Genomic DNA, 17,484 nt, shown 5'->3' with positions numbered 1-17,484 from the left:
GTTTACAGATGAGTAAACAGAAGTTTAAAGAGGCTAAGTAGACCAGGCACGGTGGCTGACACCTGTAATTCCAGCACTTTGGGAGGCCTCGGTGGGTGGATCACCTGAGGCCAGGAGTTCGAGACCAGCCTGGGCAACATGGTGAAACCCTGTCTCTATTAAAAATACAAAAATTAGCCAGGCGTGGTGGCAGATGCTTGTAATCCCAAATATTCAGGTGGCTGAGGCACGAGAATCGCTTGAACCCGGGAGGCAGAGGTTGCAGTGAGCCAAGATTGTGCCACTGCACTCTAGCCAGGGCGACAGAGTGAGAGTCTGTCTCAAAAATAAAATAAAATAAAATAAAATAAAATAAAATAAAAAAATAAAATAAAATAAAATAAGGTTAAGAAGATGGCTTAAAGTCACACAGCCAGCAAGTCGGGGGAGCTTAGTCTCTGTGACACTATCACCCATGCTGCAGACCATCACCATCTGATAGAAATAATGTGAGCCGCATATATTTTTAAAAATGTTCTAATAGCCACATTAAAAAGTAAAAAGAACCATGTCAGATTAATTTTAATAATATATTTCCTTTAACCCAATATAGCCAAAATATTATCATTTCAACATGTAATCAATATAAAAATTATTAATGAGACAGTTACTTTTTTTGTGCTAAGTCTTTGAAATCTGGTGTGGATGTAACACATAGCACATCTCAGTTTGCAGACTAAATTTTCATTGGAAATACTCATTTAGATTTCATAAAATTTCATAAAATAGATTTTATAAAATTTAGATTTCACAAAATTTACAGTTGAAAAAGTAGATTTACATATCAAAGTTATTCCAAACATATGCAGAAGTTCTCCAATAACTAAATTATGTAGAAGTTCTTCAATAACTAAATCTGGTCTACGTTTTCAAATTAAAGTTTAAATTAATTACAATCTCCTTTCTCTGTCACTGTAGCTATATTTTGAGTGCTCAGTAGTCATGGCTGAGTGCTCTAGAACATTCTGTTACCCTGCCTGAATTATTTCTGTTAAGGGCTGAATCTCAAGGGGAACAAAACTTATGCCATAGCCAGAAAGAGGGAGAAAATTCGTGGAAGGGGAAGAAGGGTCAGCCAAGGGTCAAGAGAAAAGACCTTCTTTTTGGCTGCTATTAAGGTTACAGTAAGTTCTAGAGTTTTAGTAACCAGGGAAGGAAGCTAAAAGTGTTTTCTTTCATTTCTGAGAATACCTCATGTGTATATCTTACTAAATCTGGCTTTTCAAAGAAGGCTATGTCTTGATCTAGGAAAGATTAAAGCCAAATGAAAATAGCACTGAGCTCCTGGCAGAACAGCTCACCAGCTGAGCATGTCCATGAGGTCACAAGCTCTGTCTATGTAATGGTTAGTCACTCAGTAAGGGGTCCAAGTCAAAGCTAAACCCTCTACCACAAACCCTGGAATGGAAAGGACCTCATATTTATTCTTGTCGTAGTTGTTCATGGGGATCACTGGGTTATGGAATATGTCTCAAAATGGCAGAAATTATACCTCAGTGCCAAGCAGTAGTTCCTGATCTTTTAAAATTCAAATCTATTTTACGGTAATAAATAATGTTATAACTCCCTCTAAGAAACTAAAGTCATTATGTTATTTCTGCAAAGTAGTTAGAAAATAAAGAAGTTATTTTAGGTTTTAAAAAATCAACTTACACCAGGTGCAGTGGCTCATGCCTATAACCCTAGCACTTTGGGAGGCCGAGGTGGGAGATTGCTTGAGGTCAGGAGTTCAAGACCAGCCTGGGCAACATAGCGAGACCTCATCTCTACAGGAAAAAAAAAAAAAAAAAAAAAAAAATTAGGGCCTGGCGCAGTGGCTCACACCTGTAATCCCAACACTTTGGGAGGCTGAGGTGGGCAGATCAACTGAGGTCAGGAGTTTGAGACTAGCCTGGCCAACATAGTGAAACCCCATCTCTACTAAAAATACAAAAAAATTAGCCAAGTATGGTGTTGGGAGCCTGTAGTCAAAGCTACTCAAGAGGCTGAGGCAGGAGAATCACTTGAACCTGGGAGGCAGAGGTTGCAGTGAGCTGAGATCTTGCCACTGTACTCCAGCCTGGGGCAACAGAGCAAGACTCCATCTCAAAAAAAAAAAAATTTTAAAAAATTAGCCTGACATGATGATGCGCACCTATAGTCCCAGCTACTCAGGTGCCTGAGGCAGGAGGATTGCTTAAGCCCAGGAGGTTGAGGCTATAGTGAGCTATGATCATGCCGCTTCACTGGGTGACAGAGTGAAACTTTGTCTCAAAAAAAAAAAAAATCAACTTACGAGAATTGTTTTTAAAGATTATATTGAAGTATGTCTTAATATGTTCTGTAATAATACTTATAATGCATATAAATACCAGCTTTAACTTTTCCTTAAACGAATGACATATGCTACTTAATTTACTCTAAATAGATTATATAAAAAAGCATGATTTAGGGCCGGGCGCAGTGGCTCATGCCTGTAATCCCAGCACTTTGGGAGGCCAAGGCTGGCGGATTACTTGAGCTCAGGAGTTTGAGTTCAGCCTGGGCAACATGGTGAGACCCCGTCTCTACTAAAAATACAAAAAAATAGTTGATGTGGTGGCATGCATCTGTGGTCCCAGCTATATGGGAGGCTGAGGTGGGAGGATTGTTTGAGCCCAGGAGGCAGAGGTTGCAGTGAGCCAAGATTCTGCCACTGCACTCCAGCCTGGGTGACAGAGCAAGACTCTATCTCAATAAATAAATAAATGAATAAAGCAGGACTTGACAAGTGCATATTAAAAATCACATTACATCTTGTTTGCTTTGGAGACTAGATGTATATTAAAATGTAGATTTAGATTTAACTATTCATATGTTTTATAGCACCAAAAATAATGGCATTCACAATCTGATGGTTGGAATTCTTGCATTTCGTGTGCTTAAAAAATGTAAATCATCATTTTGATTTGATTATTTTTTGTTTTTTACTTCTCCAAGAAGAGGTAAAGTGATGGCTTTGTGCCCTCACTATATGGCAAATACCCATTTACATAGAGGTTAAGAAAGTGGTATTTGGAGTCGATTGTCCGAGTTTGAATCTGACTCTGCCACTTGCCAGCTGTGTGACCTTGAGAAGTTACTTAAACTCTCTGTACCTTGTTTTCCTTGTCTAAAAAAGGGACTCTAATAATAGTACCTATCTCATGGGGCTGTCGCAGGATTACACAAGTTCACATCTGTAGGGGACTTAAAACAGCTTTTGGCGTACAGGAAAGGCTCAGTAAATGTTAGCTGTGGTTTATTTCCACATGGATATTCCACTTAACATTCCAAACTGAAGTTATCAGTTACTTGCACTTTATGCACTTTCTATATAAACTAGTGTTACTATCAAGAACTTTATTACCCTAAAAGCCCATGATTCAGTTTTTCTTCCACTTACCTCCCTCATCTAATCACCCAGCAAGAGCTGTCTCTTTCAGGTCTGGTTTCTCCAAGCCATTTGTTCTTCTCCCTCTCTTTGATCATTGCTTCTTCATCGGTCTTTCTTTCTTTTCTTTTCTTTTCTTTTTTTTTTTTTTTTGAGATGGAGTCTCACTCTGTCGCTCAGGCTGGAGTGCAGTGGCACTATCTCAGCTCACTGCAACCTCCGCTTCCTGGGTTCAAGCGATCCTCCTGCCTCAGCCTCCCAAATAGCTGGGACTACAGGCGTGTGCCACCACGCCCGGCTAATTTTTTGTTGTATTTTTAGTAGAGACGGGATTTCGCTATGTTGGCCAAGCTGGTCTGGAACTCCTGGCCTCAAGTGATCCTCCTGCCTCCACCTCCCAAAGTGCTAGGATTACAGGCTTGAGCCACCACGACCGGCCTTAATGGCTCTTTCTGTGTAATTCCTTGTTCTCCTAAATTAACTCCTTATGTAGCATAGCCCCTAGCTACAACCTAAGTCTGAATAAAGTCCTCTGTCCTCAGTGGTTCTCCATTGCCTCTAGGTGACATTCATGTTTCTTTTCTTTTCTTTTCTTTTTTTTTTTTTTTTTTGAGACAGAGTTCCGCTCTTGTTGCCCAGGCTGGAGTGCAATGGTGCGATTTCCGCTCACTACAACCTCTGCCTCCCGGGTTCAAGTGACTCTTTAGCCTCAGCCTCCTGAGTAGCTGGGATTACAGGTACCCGCCACCACGCCCGGCTAATTTTTGTATTTTTAGTAGAGATGGGTTTCACCATGCTGTCCAGGCTGCTCTCAAACTCCTGACCTCAGGTGATCCACCTGCCTTGGCCTCCCAAAGTGCTGGGATTACAGGTATGAACCACCACGCCTGGCCGAGACATTCATGTTTCTTAGCATAGAATGAATATAAGATCCTCTGTGATCTGTGTCTTCCTCCCCCTCATTTGTTCATTCAACAACTATTTACTGAGCCCTCAATAAGTATTAGCCACTCCTGCCCAGCAATTCTACTGAACACCATGCTACTTATAGTTTCTTGATCTCACACGCTTTTTCTTGTCAGTCTATGATGGCTCACAAGTTATTCTCTGCTTGGAATGCCTTTTTCCTAAAGCCACTTAGTGTCTGAGCCAGGACTGGAATTCATATTTCCTGACTCTTCACCCAGTGCTCTCCGTCTATGTGAACTGTCACCACCGTTTAGGATCAAGCACCTGTCCTGCATCGACATGAGGTCTGTAGGTATGTAGTAGCCTTTCAGTAAATGCTCCCTGAAACAATGATGCTATCTATGATAACAACCACTCGTTTAGGGAAGTTTTACTAGTTCATATGGAAGTTATCATGCAGCATGTTCACAGTTCTCTTCCCCTTAGTGAGTTTCAGCTTTTTTAAGCTTAGAAAGGCCTAGGAGCTTATATGATCTTTTTAAAGAAAAAAAAATAAATCAGACTAGTCAAGTGCAGTTGTAAGAAGGGGAGAAAGAGGAGAACAAGCAGTTCCAACTGTAACTGACTGTGAACAATTAATTGAGAAAACTCCTGCGATCTTTATTATGAAATGTAGGTGGGGAGGTGCTGATTCTCATATTGTTCCAATGCACAGGTCTGGACAAAGGGGCCCTAAGGTGCCTAGATGTGTCCTCTATTTTTTTGACCCAAATTTGACTGAGACTAGAGAAGCATAAGAATAAGCTTCTGGTGGTCTGCTCCCTGTCTTCTGTCTCCTGGGCTTGCCATGGGCCCACTAGCTTAGCCAGCCACTCATGCATTTATTGAGTCAATCTGCAAACATTCAGTGTTCATTCTGAACCAGGCCTTCTCCCAAATAAACTCTTGTGAACCCACAAGCCCCACCCCTTTTTTTGTTTCTTTTTATTAATTTTTTTAATTTTTAATTTTTGTGGGTACATAGTAGGTATATATACTTACGGGTTACATGAAATATTTTGATACAAGTGTGCAATGTGTAATAATCACATCAGGGGTATCTGTCACCTCAAGTATTTATCCTTTGTGTTACAAACAATCCAATTATGCTCTTTTAGTTATTTAAAAATGTACAATTAAATTATATTTGACTATAGTCCTCCTGTTGTGCTAGCAAATGCTAGATCTTTTTCATTCTTTGTATTTTTTTGTAACCATCCTTGCTACCGCCTTACCCCCACCTACCCTTCCCAGCCTCTGGTAACCATCCTTCTACTCTCTGTCTCCACAAGTTCAATTATTTTAATTTTCAGCTCCCACCAATAAGTGAGAACATGTGAAGTTTGTCTTTCTGTGCTGGCTGTTTGTTTATTTCAAGACAGGTCTCACTGTGTTGACCAGGCTGGTTTTGAATGCTTGCGCTCAAGTGATCCTCCTGCATTAGCCAGCCCCTGGCTTATAATCCTTTTCTTCAACCCCCACAGAGTTCCACCCATAGTGTGTAGGTTTGATGTTCTTTCTCCTGGGTCTAGACTTCGTCTAACACTGAAGCCTGGCCACCCATTCTTATTTTCCTGCTCTTTCTTTGTGCAAACTGATTTGCAGTTTTAAAGAAGCTTCTTAATTTCTCTTGCTCTTGCTCCCTTTGTAGATGAATAAGCTTCCAGAACATCTCTCTTGAGAGCCTGGGCATAGACAGTGTGTGTTTTGGGGGATGATCCTGGTAAGGGTATCAGGAGTAGAATTTAGGGGCTTTATTTAAAAGTTAATTTGACCAAATCCAATGGTACACCCTACTGGTATCAGAAAAACAGGAGTGGAAACAAGGCATAGAATAAATTCTATAAGCATTTAAAAAAATCCCCTAAAGATTAGGAAAAACCCAAGCAGTTGTGGCTTCTGAGAAGAATGTATCTTGTGTGCCATTCAGCTGCTCTGCAAAGCTCTTGCTTGGGAAACACAACACCTGGTGTAAGAAGCTCTGGATTTAAATTTGCAGACCATCACTGTCTTTTTCTAGGAATAATTACCCTATTATCTCTTGCCTCATCTTCAAAGGCCACCTGTGACAGTGACTGGGCAAAGCTGAAACTGCAAGAGGATTCATTATTTCAATTCTTTGTTTTTGAAAATGATCACTTTTACAGCCAGGTTCTCCCTAGTTCATAGGGGAAAATAGGACTCTTGAAAGCTTTGCACTGTTTTGGCTTTCCCCAGACAGCTGCCCTAGCTGGGGTGGACAGATGATGGTACTGGAATCCCAGTCTGGAGCTGACAGCTACTCTATCTGGATCATTTGCTCCAGCTTCCTTCCATCTTCCTCCTACTCTCCTCCTCCCATGTCTTCCTTCCCCATCTTTATTCCTTCTCTGGGGTTCAGGTATTGTCCCTAGATGTCTTGAAGCTACTCAAATAGGAGGCAATAGTAATGTGAGCATAAGCCCTCAGTGGGGCTCTGAAAACAATACCCCAAAGTGAAGGTATCAGAAGCAGCCACAGAAGCAAAGTTTCTCTCTGACTTTCCGCTGCCTTCCTGTCTCTCACCCTTTATTCTCCCTTGAGGCTAGCTGTAGAAACTAGAATCCTTCTGCAAGGGGGGTCATAGAAACCAGAACTGCTCTTCCCCAAAGCCAGCCAGAAAAGCTAAAAATATTACTCTAACCTTCCCAGGCTTTTCTGTATAAGAGGGGCCATAAAGAAATTCTCCAACCTACCTTGTTTGGTAATAGGTCATAAGACTCCCATTGCAGAAAGGGTCTGACCCCATACCGGGAAGAAAGAAATGCTGCAGAGAGGCCAAGAAGAATTTGAGTCCACAGGGCTTAATAGGTTTCCCCACTCAGTCTATTTCCTTTAGATTATTCCTTTTCTGTCCAGCCAGTTCTACGTGGCTCTCCATTCTTCATTGAACCTAATCCATAAAAATGGACAGTTTTCCTTGTATCTCTGGGTCTTTATTCTGAAGGCTCTTGTGTCACATAAAGCTGTGATCAAATAAATGTGTTAGGCTTTTCTCTTGTTGACCTGCCTTTTGTTATCGGTGTCAGCTGTAACCCCTATGATGGTGAGGAAAGGGATCACCCCCTTTCTGACCCTCTACCCTCTTCTCAGGTGTTGTAGGGTCATAAGCCAGCCAGAATCCTCCCCTGCTCCTTGGACCATCTTTCTGGCATCTCAGGGCCTTAACACGTCTCTGCTTGGGCTGGCCCGTCCTTTCTCAAGCTTCAGTCATTTCCAAATCCTCTTCACAACTTTGAAAAATATACAAGTAATGCGCATACCATCATTTCTTTCATAATTTTCTTTAATTTGACTCACTTTAAAAACTTAAGCTTATTTTAAAAGGAGACTAAATTAATTATCATAAATGGAAGACTACTATGAAACAGAAGTTAACTGAATACAATAAAAGCAAAATAATAAATGACCAACGGTGTGCCATTTAGAATCATCTTTCAGACCACTTGGGGTTAAACTCTCTTTTGGAAAATCCCCTGTGAGGACCCTCATGTTTCCTCCCCAGTCACTGAGGGTAGGGCGAAGGCAGCATTCTCTCACTGTGGCAAGGACCTTTGGCTCCATGTTCTGTCTGTGAATGACCTTGACCAACTTACTGGTTCCTGGGAAGTTTCTAAGCTATAGGAACAATGACCATCTCTTAGAGTTTCCATTAGGATCAAATGAGACAACATCTGTAAAGGGCCTACCATAGGCCTAATAATAGGAAGCCCTCAAGAAGTGGGCCGGGTCTGCTGGCTCATGCCTGTTCTCCCAGAACTTTGGGAGGATCACTTGAGCCCAGGAGTTTGAGACCAGCCTGGGCAACATAGTTATTTTTAATAAAAAAACTTTAAAAAATTAGCCAGATGTGGGAGTATGCACCTGTAGTCCTAGCTACTTGGGAGGCTGAGGTGGGAAGATTGCTTGAGCTCAGGAGGTTCAGGCTGCTGTGAGCTGTGATCATGCCCCTGCACTCCAGCCTGGGTGACAGAATGAGACCCTGTCTCAAAAAAAAAAAAAAAAAGAAAACAAGGAAGCACTCAAGAAACATAAATTTTTCACCTAATGCTTCCACTGTGGCAAGGAATAAAATCTGAATGAAAAGCCCTCTTGCCTTTGTATTTGGCAATCTGCTAAGCTAGGCGATTTGGTCTTCAAAACAGCCATCCTCCCTCCCCATTTTACCAGTGATAAGACTTAAAGCTTACATTGGCTAATTGACTTTCTTAGAGTGCACAATTACTAATGGTAAAGCTAGGATTCAAAGCCATATCTGTATACTTCCAAAATCCATGTCCTTGCTCTTAATAATTAAGCTAAACTGATTTTTTAAAATATTAACCTTATTGAGGTGTACTTTACATACAATGAAACTTAGTCATTGAAACATATATTTGGATGAATTAAAAAAATGTTTATGGCCTGGTGTGGTGGCTCATGCCTGTAATCCCAGCCCTTTGGGAGGCTGAGGTGGGCAGATCATCTGAGGTCGGGAGTTCGAGACCAGCCTGGCCAACATGATGAAACCCCATCTCTACAAAAATACAAAAATTAGCCAGGCATGATGGCAGGTGCCTGTAATCCCAGCTACTTGGGAGGCTGAGGCGAGAGAATTGCTTGAACCCAGGAGGCAGAGGTTGTAGATTACACCACTGCACTCCAGCCTGGGTGACAGAGCAAGACTCCATCTCAAAAAAAAAAAAAAAAAATTTGTATTCATGTAACCACCAACACAAGATTTCACCTCTCAAGTTTCCTTAGTGCTCTTTCCTGGCCATTCTCATTGGCCATTCCCCTAAATTTCTGTCCCATTATTGCATTGAGTCTATTTGGAGTGTACATTTGGGGCAACTTGAATCTATGCTTCTGGGTTGCAGTCCTCAAATCTGGCCCAAATAAACTCTATACTTATACAAATTTTGCCTCAGTTTTTTCCTTTAGGTTGACACCATGATATGGACAAGTTTTCTTAACCTTTGCTTATTAATAGGCATTTATTTTCTCAGTACCTCAGCCCTGTCCATTTCTCCTCATCTCCACTAAGGGAACCAGCATCCCCTACCTGGACAACCGCAGATCCTCTTAAGTTGGTCTCCAAGCCTCCTCTTTAGCCCCTTTCAACTTATTCTCCACTATGCAGGAAGAGTGATCTTTAGAAGTACACATCTGCTCAAGGATCTTCAACTTGCCCTAAAACTCTTCTTCCTGGTATAAAGATCAAAATCTATGTTTTGGCCAGCCAGACCCTGCATGGGTCAGCCCCTTCCTACCTATGGCACCTGTCTTTTTTTTTTTTTTTTTTTACTCTGTTGCCCAGGCTGGAGTGCAGTGGCACGATCTTGGCTCACCGCAACCTCCGCCTCCCAGCTTCAAGCAATTCTCCTGCCTCAGCCTCCCTAGTAGCTGGGATTATAGGCACACTCCACCACCACACCTGGCTAATTTTTGTGGTTTTAGTAGAGATGAGGTTTCACCATATTGGCCAGGCTGGTCTTTTAACTCCTGACCTCAAGTGTTCTGCCTGCCTCGGCCTCCCAAAGGGCTGGGATTACAGGCATGAGCCACCATGCCTGGCCTATGCCACCTGTATTATCACTGCTTTGCTCAATAGTTCTTTGCTCTCCTGCTTGGCTGGCCTCTCTTAGGTTCTTCTTATGCATTTGCTGCTCACTGTTGCAAGCCTTAAGATTTTTGCAAGTGCAGTTTCCTTCAGATGAAAGGCTCTCCACTTCCTAAGCCCGCTCACCCACTCTCTGCCCCCACGAGCTAACATCTACTTCTCTCCTCTTAACCTCAACAAACATCTCATTTCTTCAGGAAAGCCTTTTCAACCCCTGAGTTGGGTCTGATCGTTTGTTTTCTTTTTTTCCCCGAGACAGAGTCTTGCTCTATCACCCAGGCTGGAGTGCACTGGTGTGATCTCGGCTCACTGCAACCTCCACCTCCCGGGTTCAAGTGATTCTCCTGCCTCAGCCTACCGAGTAGCTGGGATTACAGGCGTGCACCACCACACCTGGCTAATTTTTATATTTTTAGTAAAGACGGGGTTTCACCATGTTGGCCAGGCTGGTGTCGAACTCCTAACCTCGTGATCTACCAGCCTCGGCCTCCCAAAGTGCTGGGATTGCAGGTGTGAACCACTGTGCCTGGCCTGATCATTTGTTTTCTAAAAGAATTGTATTTCTTTTCTTCTTCAGAGTACTTTTCTCAGGTTATAATTTTGCCTTCTCTGGTAAGATTACAATGTAGCTTAATTTGTTAATATTTGTTTCAAAGACCTTAGAGATTCAGGCTGGCATGGTCCATGTCTTTTTCACATCCTGTTGACTCACAGCACATAATAGCCAGAAAGTAGAAGATGAATGAATGAATGAATGAACTCATCCTTAGATCTGCCAGTGTCCCCCCATGAGCACTTCCAAAGTTCCACCGGTAGGTAAAACTGTTGTTGACCTTTTGGAAGAAGGGCGTTACGAAAGGAGATTACATTTCTGGAGCATTTGTTTTGTGCTAGACTAGGTAATTATCTTACTGTTGGTGTATGGAAAAAACAGGGATGTACTTCCCTATGGGCTTTGAACTTCAGAAATGAGATTGCCTTCAGAGAGAGCTAAATTGCAAAACAAACATAAAAGGAATCAGATTATATAGGCAAATTACCTTAAAGGATGGAATGGCTTCTAGGTCCCAAGACTTGACTAATAGGCTTGAAGTTATTCACAGAGACAAAGAAAGAATGTGCCCTTCAGAAAGGAAATTAATTCACCCGAGAGGAGGGCAAACTAAACTGTGCCTAAGGGGGGTTGTCTACAGAGCAAAGGCCCCGCCTCATCAGGCCCCAGTACAAACTCTTCAATTCCAGGTCCTCTGGAGGTGGCTGACTCTGCCTGCTTTCTGGTTCTGCATTCATCAAGCAACCTAATTATACTCTGGCCTCCAGGGAGCAAATATAGCCATCAACTAATCTATTCTCAGGCCTGCTTGGCGGGCTATATCTCCTTATAAATTAATAATTCAACATTCTGTTTAGGAGGCCAAAGCAGGAGAATTGCTTGAAGCCAGGAGTTTGAGATCAGCTAGGGCAACAAAGTGAGATCCCATTTCTATAAAAAATAAAAAGAAAAAGAATTTGACATTTTAGTTTTATACATGGGCCTTGATGATGAGCCTGGTTAAGGGGAGTTTGTCCCTGAGAGATGGCTGTGTTCTCTACTCAAGCTTCCAAGGCTGTCCAGTGTGTGGGCCACAATGTAGACACCAGAGAATTCACCCTAAAGTGCCCTGCTGTGGGGACTAGTGTTGCTTTCCCATTTTACAGATCAGCAAACTGACTGCTATTGGAAAGATGATTTAATATAAGAGTTATTGCAGAATGTCTCCATTCAGTCTGTAGAATTTTAATGTGCTCTGGATTTATTACCAGGAATGCAAGAAGGGCATGATAGTAATGGACAGCTATTTAAATGTTTTGTATGGCTGGACGCGGTGGCTCATGCCTGTAACCCCAGCACTTTGGGAGGCCACGGCGGGCGGATCACCTGAAGTAAGGATTTCTTTTTTTTTTTCTTTCTTTTTTTTTAAGTATTTATTGATCATTCTTGGGTGTTTCTCGGAGAGGGGGATGTGGCAGGGTCATAGGATAATAGTGGAGAGAAGGTCAGCAGATAAATACGTGAACAAAGGTCTCTGGTTTTCCTAGGCAGAGGACCCTGCGGCCTTCCACAGTGTTTGTGTCCCTGGGTACTTGAGATTAGGGAGTGGTGATGAGTCTTAAAGAGCATGCTGCCTTCAAGCATCTGTTTAACAAAGCACATCTTGCACCGCCCTTAATCCATTTAACCCTGAGTTGACACAGCACATGTTTCAGAGAGCACGGGATTGAGGGTAATGTTATAGATTAACATCGTCCCAAGGCAGAAGAATTTTTCCATAGTACAGAACAAAATGGAGTCTCCTATGTCTACTTCTTTCTACACAGACACAGTAACAATCTGATCTCTCTTTCTTTTCCCCACATTTCCCCTTTTTCTTTTCGACAAAACCGCCATCATCATCATGGCCCGTTTTCGATGGTCGCTGTCTCTTCGGAGCTGTTGGGTACACATCCCAGACGGGGCGGCCGGGCAGAGGCGCTCCTCATGAAGTAAGGATTTCAAGACCAGCCTGGCCTCAAGACCAGCCTGGCCAACATGGTGAAACCCCATCTCTACTAAAAATACAAAAATTAGCTGGGCTTGGTGGTGCAAGCCTGTAATCCCAGCTACTCAGGAGGCTGAGGCAGGAGAATCGCTTGAACCTGGGAGGCGGAGGTTGCAGTGAGCTGAGATCACACCATTGCACTCCAGCCTGGGCAATAAGAGCAAAACTCTATCTCAGAAAGAAAAAGAGAAAAAAAGTTTTGTATTAGAAATCTACAGTTGGAACTTTTTATGATCAGTTTAGGTATTGACAAAAAGTGTCAAACTCTGTAAAATATGTAAAGAGGTTTTGTTTTATTCTGAGTCAAATATAAATGACCAAGGCTGGAGACACAGTCTCAAGAGATTCCGAGAACATGTGCTCATGGTGGTTGGGTTACAGCTTGATTTTATACACTTTAGGGGGACAGGAATTACAGGCAGACATCAGTCAATACATGTAAAGTGTACAGAAAGGTGGGACAACTTGAAACAGAGTGGGGTGGTTCTAGGTCATAGGTGGATTCAAAGATTTTCTGACTGGCAATTGGTTGAAAGAATTAAGTCATTGCCGGGTGCGGTGGCTCACACCTGTAATCCCAGCACTTTGGGAGGCCGAGGCAGGCAGATCACAAGGTCAGGAGATTGAGACCATCCTGGCTAACACAGTGAAACCCCGTCTCTACTAAAAATACAAAAAATTAGCCAGGCGTGGTGGCAGGCGCCTGTAGTCCCAGCTACTCGGGAGGCTGAGGCAGGAGAATGGCATGAACCCGGGAAGCAGAGCTTGCAGTGAGCCGAGATCGCGCCACTGCACTACAGCCTGGGTGACAGAGTGAGACTTTGTCTCAAAAAAAAAAAAAAAGAATTAAGTTATTATCTAAAGAGCTGGAATCAATCCAAAGGAATGTCTGGGTTAAGATAAGGGATTGTGGAGACCAAAGTTGTTCTTATTATGTAGATGAAGTCTCCAGGTAGCAGGCTTCAGAGAGGATAGATAGTAAATATCTCTTATCAGACCCTAAAAGGTGTCAGACTATTTTTTAAAAATTATTTTTAATTTATTTTTTTAAAATCATTTTTAATATATTTTTTAGGTGCTGGACTTTTAATTTCTCCCAGATCAGGAAAAGACCTGAAAAGCGAAGAGGATTCTCTACAGAATGTAGATTTTTCCCCACAGGAGATAGCTTTGCAGGGCCATTTCAAAATATGTCAAAGAAATATATTTTGGGGTAAAATGCCTCAATTTGTTTCAGGGCCTGCTATCTGTCATGTGATGTTATACTAGAGTCGGGTTGGAATTTGGTATCTTATTGCTACAAAGAATCTGTTTTGTCAGTCTTGGAATCTCTGTTTTAATGCTATTGTTGGTCAGTTGTACCTGAATTCCAAAGAGAGGAGAGTATAATGAGGCAAATTCAACCCCTCCTTCCCATCATGGCCTGAAGTAGTTTTTCAGGCTTATTTTGGAATCCCCTTGGCCAAGAGGAGGGATCCATTCAGTCAGTTGGGAGGCTTATAATTTTATTTTTGGTTTACATAGGCAAAGCGCAATTTTGAATTACAAAGGGAGAGTTGTTTTCACAGTGACCTCTGAAAGATTCTCCCAGGGTCTGAAAGCTTGAAGGGATAACTCCTTCCTTCTCAGGCCCAGTCCCAAGGCTCCAGGCCACTTGCATCAGCAGCGTGCATCAGCAAGATAGCAGAAGCAGGAAGAGAGCTGCCCGGAAGACACCTACCCTGGCCAGAAGACACCTACTCTGGCAGGAAGACACATACCCCTGAAGATTGAGAAAGAGGCCGTCTGGGTACTATGTAGCAGCCATGTCAGACTGGGACACTTCCTGTTTACAGAGGACTATAAAACCCCTGCCCCATCCTCACTTGGTGCTGATGCCATTTTAGGCCTCAGCCTGCCTGCACCCAGGCGCTCATTAAAAGAGCATGTTGCTCCACACCGCCTCGTGTGATCTGTTGGCGTGCTCTTGGGGTTTGAACCAATACAAGAACCTTTCAACCGCTTTGTTTATTATAGAATAAAAAATAACTATCACGTGTAAAATATTTACAAAGTACCAGATATTACAGGTTCATTAGATATTAATTACTGCATCTCTAGTAAACAGACTTTCTATGCTTCAGTTTCCTAATGTAAAATGAAAATAAGAATGGCAAACAATTAAGCACCTACATTGTGCCAAACAGTATTCTAAGTGCTTATGGTTAGTATTAGCTCATTAATTCTTATAAGTAACCTAGGAGGTAGATACCATTGAAGGATCATTATACAGAAGAGGAATTTGCCCAGGATGATATAGTTAGCAAATGGAAAGTTTTTGAACTCAAACAGTGTAGCTCCAGAACTTATCCTCCTAACACTTCACTACCTCATAGAATTAAATGAGTTAATGTACATAAAACACTTAGGACAAGGCTGGGCACAGTGGCTCAAGCCTGTAATCCCAGTACTTTGGGAGGCTGAGGCAGGCGGATCACTTGAGGTCAGGATTTTGAGAATAGCCTGGCCAACATGGTGAAACCCAGTCTCTAGTAAAAATACAAAAATTAACTGGGCTTGTTGGTGCACGCCTGTAATTCCAGCTACTTGGGAGGCTGAGGCAGGAGAATCACTTGAACCCAGGAGGCAGAGGTTTCGGTGAGCCGAGATCGCACCACTGTACTCCAGCCTGAGCAACAGAGACTCCATTTCAAAAACAAAAACAAAAACAGAAACAAAACACTTAGGGCAGCCCACCACACCTTAAGTTTCAATAACTGTTGGCTATTATTATCAATTTATTATTGTTTAAGTTTCTTGTCTTGGGAGAGTTAAAGTGGGATTGAAATCCCAGACCATCTGTATCCAAGTTCTCTAGGCCTTTTCATTATCTTTGCTACTGTGTGCTTTTCCCTAGGGAGAACCAAAGCCAAAAAACACCTTGGCTTGAATGACCCAATTTGAAACTGCCTGCAGAACAAAAATTACATGTTTTAAAGTTAACTTTTTTTCCTTTATATTCTACCTCACCTGTATTACTTAGAATCTTTCCTCTTTATTCCTGGCACACTCCTGGAATTGGTTCTCTACTGTTAGCTGTATGAAAAGCTGTCTGTTTATAGGCACTGGGTATTTTGAATCCTGTGATAGCTTTGCCCAAATCTTAAGGATATTTACACACAGTACTTTTATTGCTAATATTTAAGAAAAATGAAAAGTTAAACCTGTCAGGGAAGGCAAGATTTATAAGACTATTTACAGTCCTGGGAATCATATTCACTGCTGCTTGGAACTCAGAAGGCTGTAAGATCTGGGGAAACACTTTTATTATTTCCATGCTCCAAGAGCCAAGGAGAGGAATGAGAGTTTTTAGCTTGTGGCTGATGCCTAAGATGGTTTATATCTAGAATGACAAGCCAGCCACAAAAGTAAATTGTCTCCAGGGGAATTATTGTCCTGGGCTCTTTAAAGTGCAAACTATTTTTTAGGGAAACTAGGATTAGGACTTGAAAACAGATTGGAAACCAACTTCCAATTTTGTTGGCCAGATATGTGGGAGCTTTCTGTGGATGACGCAAAATGACTTTTAGAGCATTAGTATTATGGGAGTATATTAGACTAGAAGCCTGCTTTTTCAATAGTGATTTTTTTTCTTTTTCTTCATCAGTTAATTGCTCATCTATAAACATTACCAGCTATTCAGCTTGTTTCTGTCTTGGTATCTACACGATATTATTCTTTTTCATAGCTATTTTATGCTTTGCTAGGATAAGATTTAAGTGAATTATTTTGACATTAATGAGGCATTTCTGTGGAATACTAATCTCACTATATACATGAGAGTCATTCGAATTTTTCTGGCATTTTTGGGTGGATTCTTAGAAAGTTTCTAACAGATCAGAATTAAATAATTATGGCTTTGGTATAGACTTGGGTAGTTAGAAATTCACTGTTAAAAACCACTAATGAGAGCAAAAAATTCAGTAAGGAGCCATATTCTAAGGACCATGGCTTGGAAGAGCAGCCAGTGGTTGCAGACAAGGAAGCTCATTTCTCTTTTCCTGCTAATTGCTTTCAATTTTATTTTATTTTATTTCATTTTTTGAGATGAAGTTTTGCGCTTGTTGTTCAGGCTGGAGTGTAATGGTGTGGTCTCGGCTCACTGCAACCTCCAATTCCTGGGTTCAAGCAATTTTCCTGCCTCAGCCTCCCAAGTAGCTGGGATTACAGGCACCTGCCATCACGCCCGGCTCATTTTTGTATTTTTAGTAGAGATGGGATTTCACCATGTTGGTCAGGCTGGTCTCAAACTCCTGATCTCAGGTGATCCACCCACCTTAGCCTCCCAAAGTGCTGGGATTACAGGCATGAGCCACCACCTCAATTTTAAAATTTGAAAATGCAAACAGTATGTCTGCCTCCCTTCTAAAGATGCTGGCAATACTTCAGTATGCAGGATAATAGAAAATTATGTTTTACACCTAAACAAAGCAAGAGAAACTCCCCCTTTACCCTTTGGCAAGCACTACAAATGTTTCCTTCTTTTACTCTCAGTATTCCAGCCCCTAGAATTCAAAGCAAACAGGGGTTTGAGAATGAGAGCCAGGTATGGTGAATCAGGCTATGGTTTCAAACTTTCCATGTGCTCCAGACCTTTATAAAGGCTTTGATTATGTACTTTCAAATATCACAAAAAACTGTTATCACAGATTCATGATAAAAGAATGGAAAATCTACAATTAGCAATTTGGATATTTCATACACACACACACACACACACACACACACAAGTGTGCATTGTGAGAGTGTTTACTGGGGAGAGGAAAGGGTGTGTGCTTAGGATCTGGGTTTGAGTCTTCGTGACATCACTCCTTAGTTATGTTATCTTGGGGAAGTTCCTTGACCTTTCTGAACCTTGATTCTCATGT

The sequence above is a fragment of the Pongo abelii genome, chromosome 10 (assembly GCF_028885655.2).
Source record: "Pongo abelii isolate AG06213 chromosome 10, NHGRI_mPonAbe1-v2.0_pri, whole genome shotgun sequence".
In the NCBI taxonomy this organism is placed as follows: domain Eukaryota; kingdom Metazoa; phylum Chordata; class Mammalia; order Primates; family Hominidae; genus Pongo; species Pongo abelii.
The sequence above is the reverse complement of the archived record's forward strand: the minus strand, read 5'-3'. Positions refer to the sequence as shown.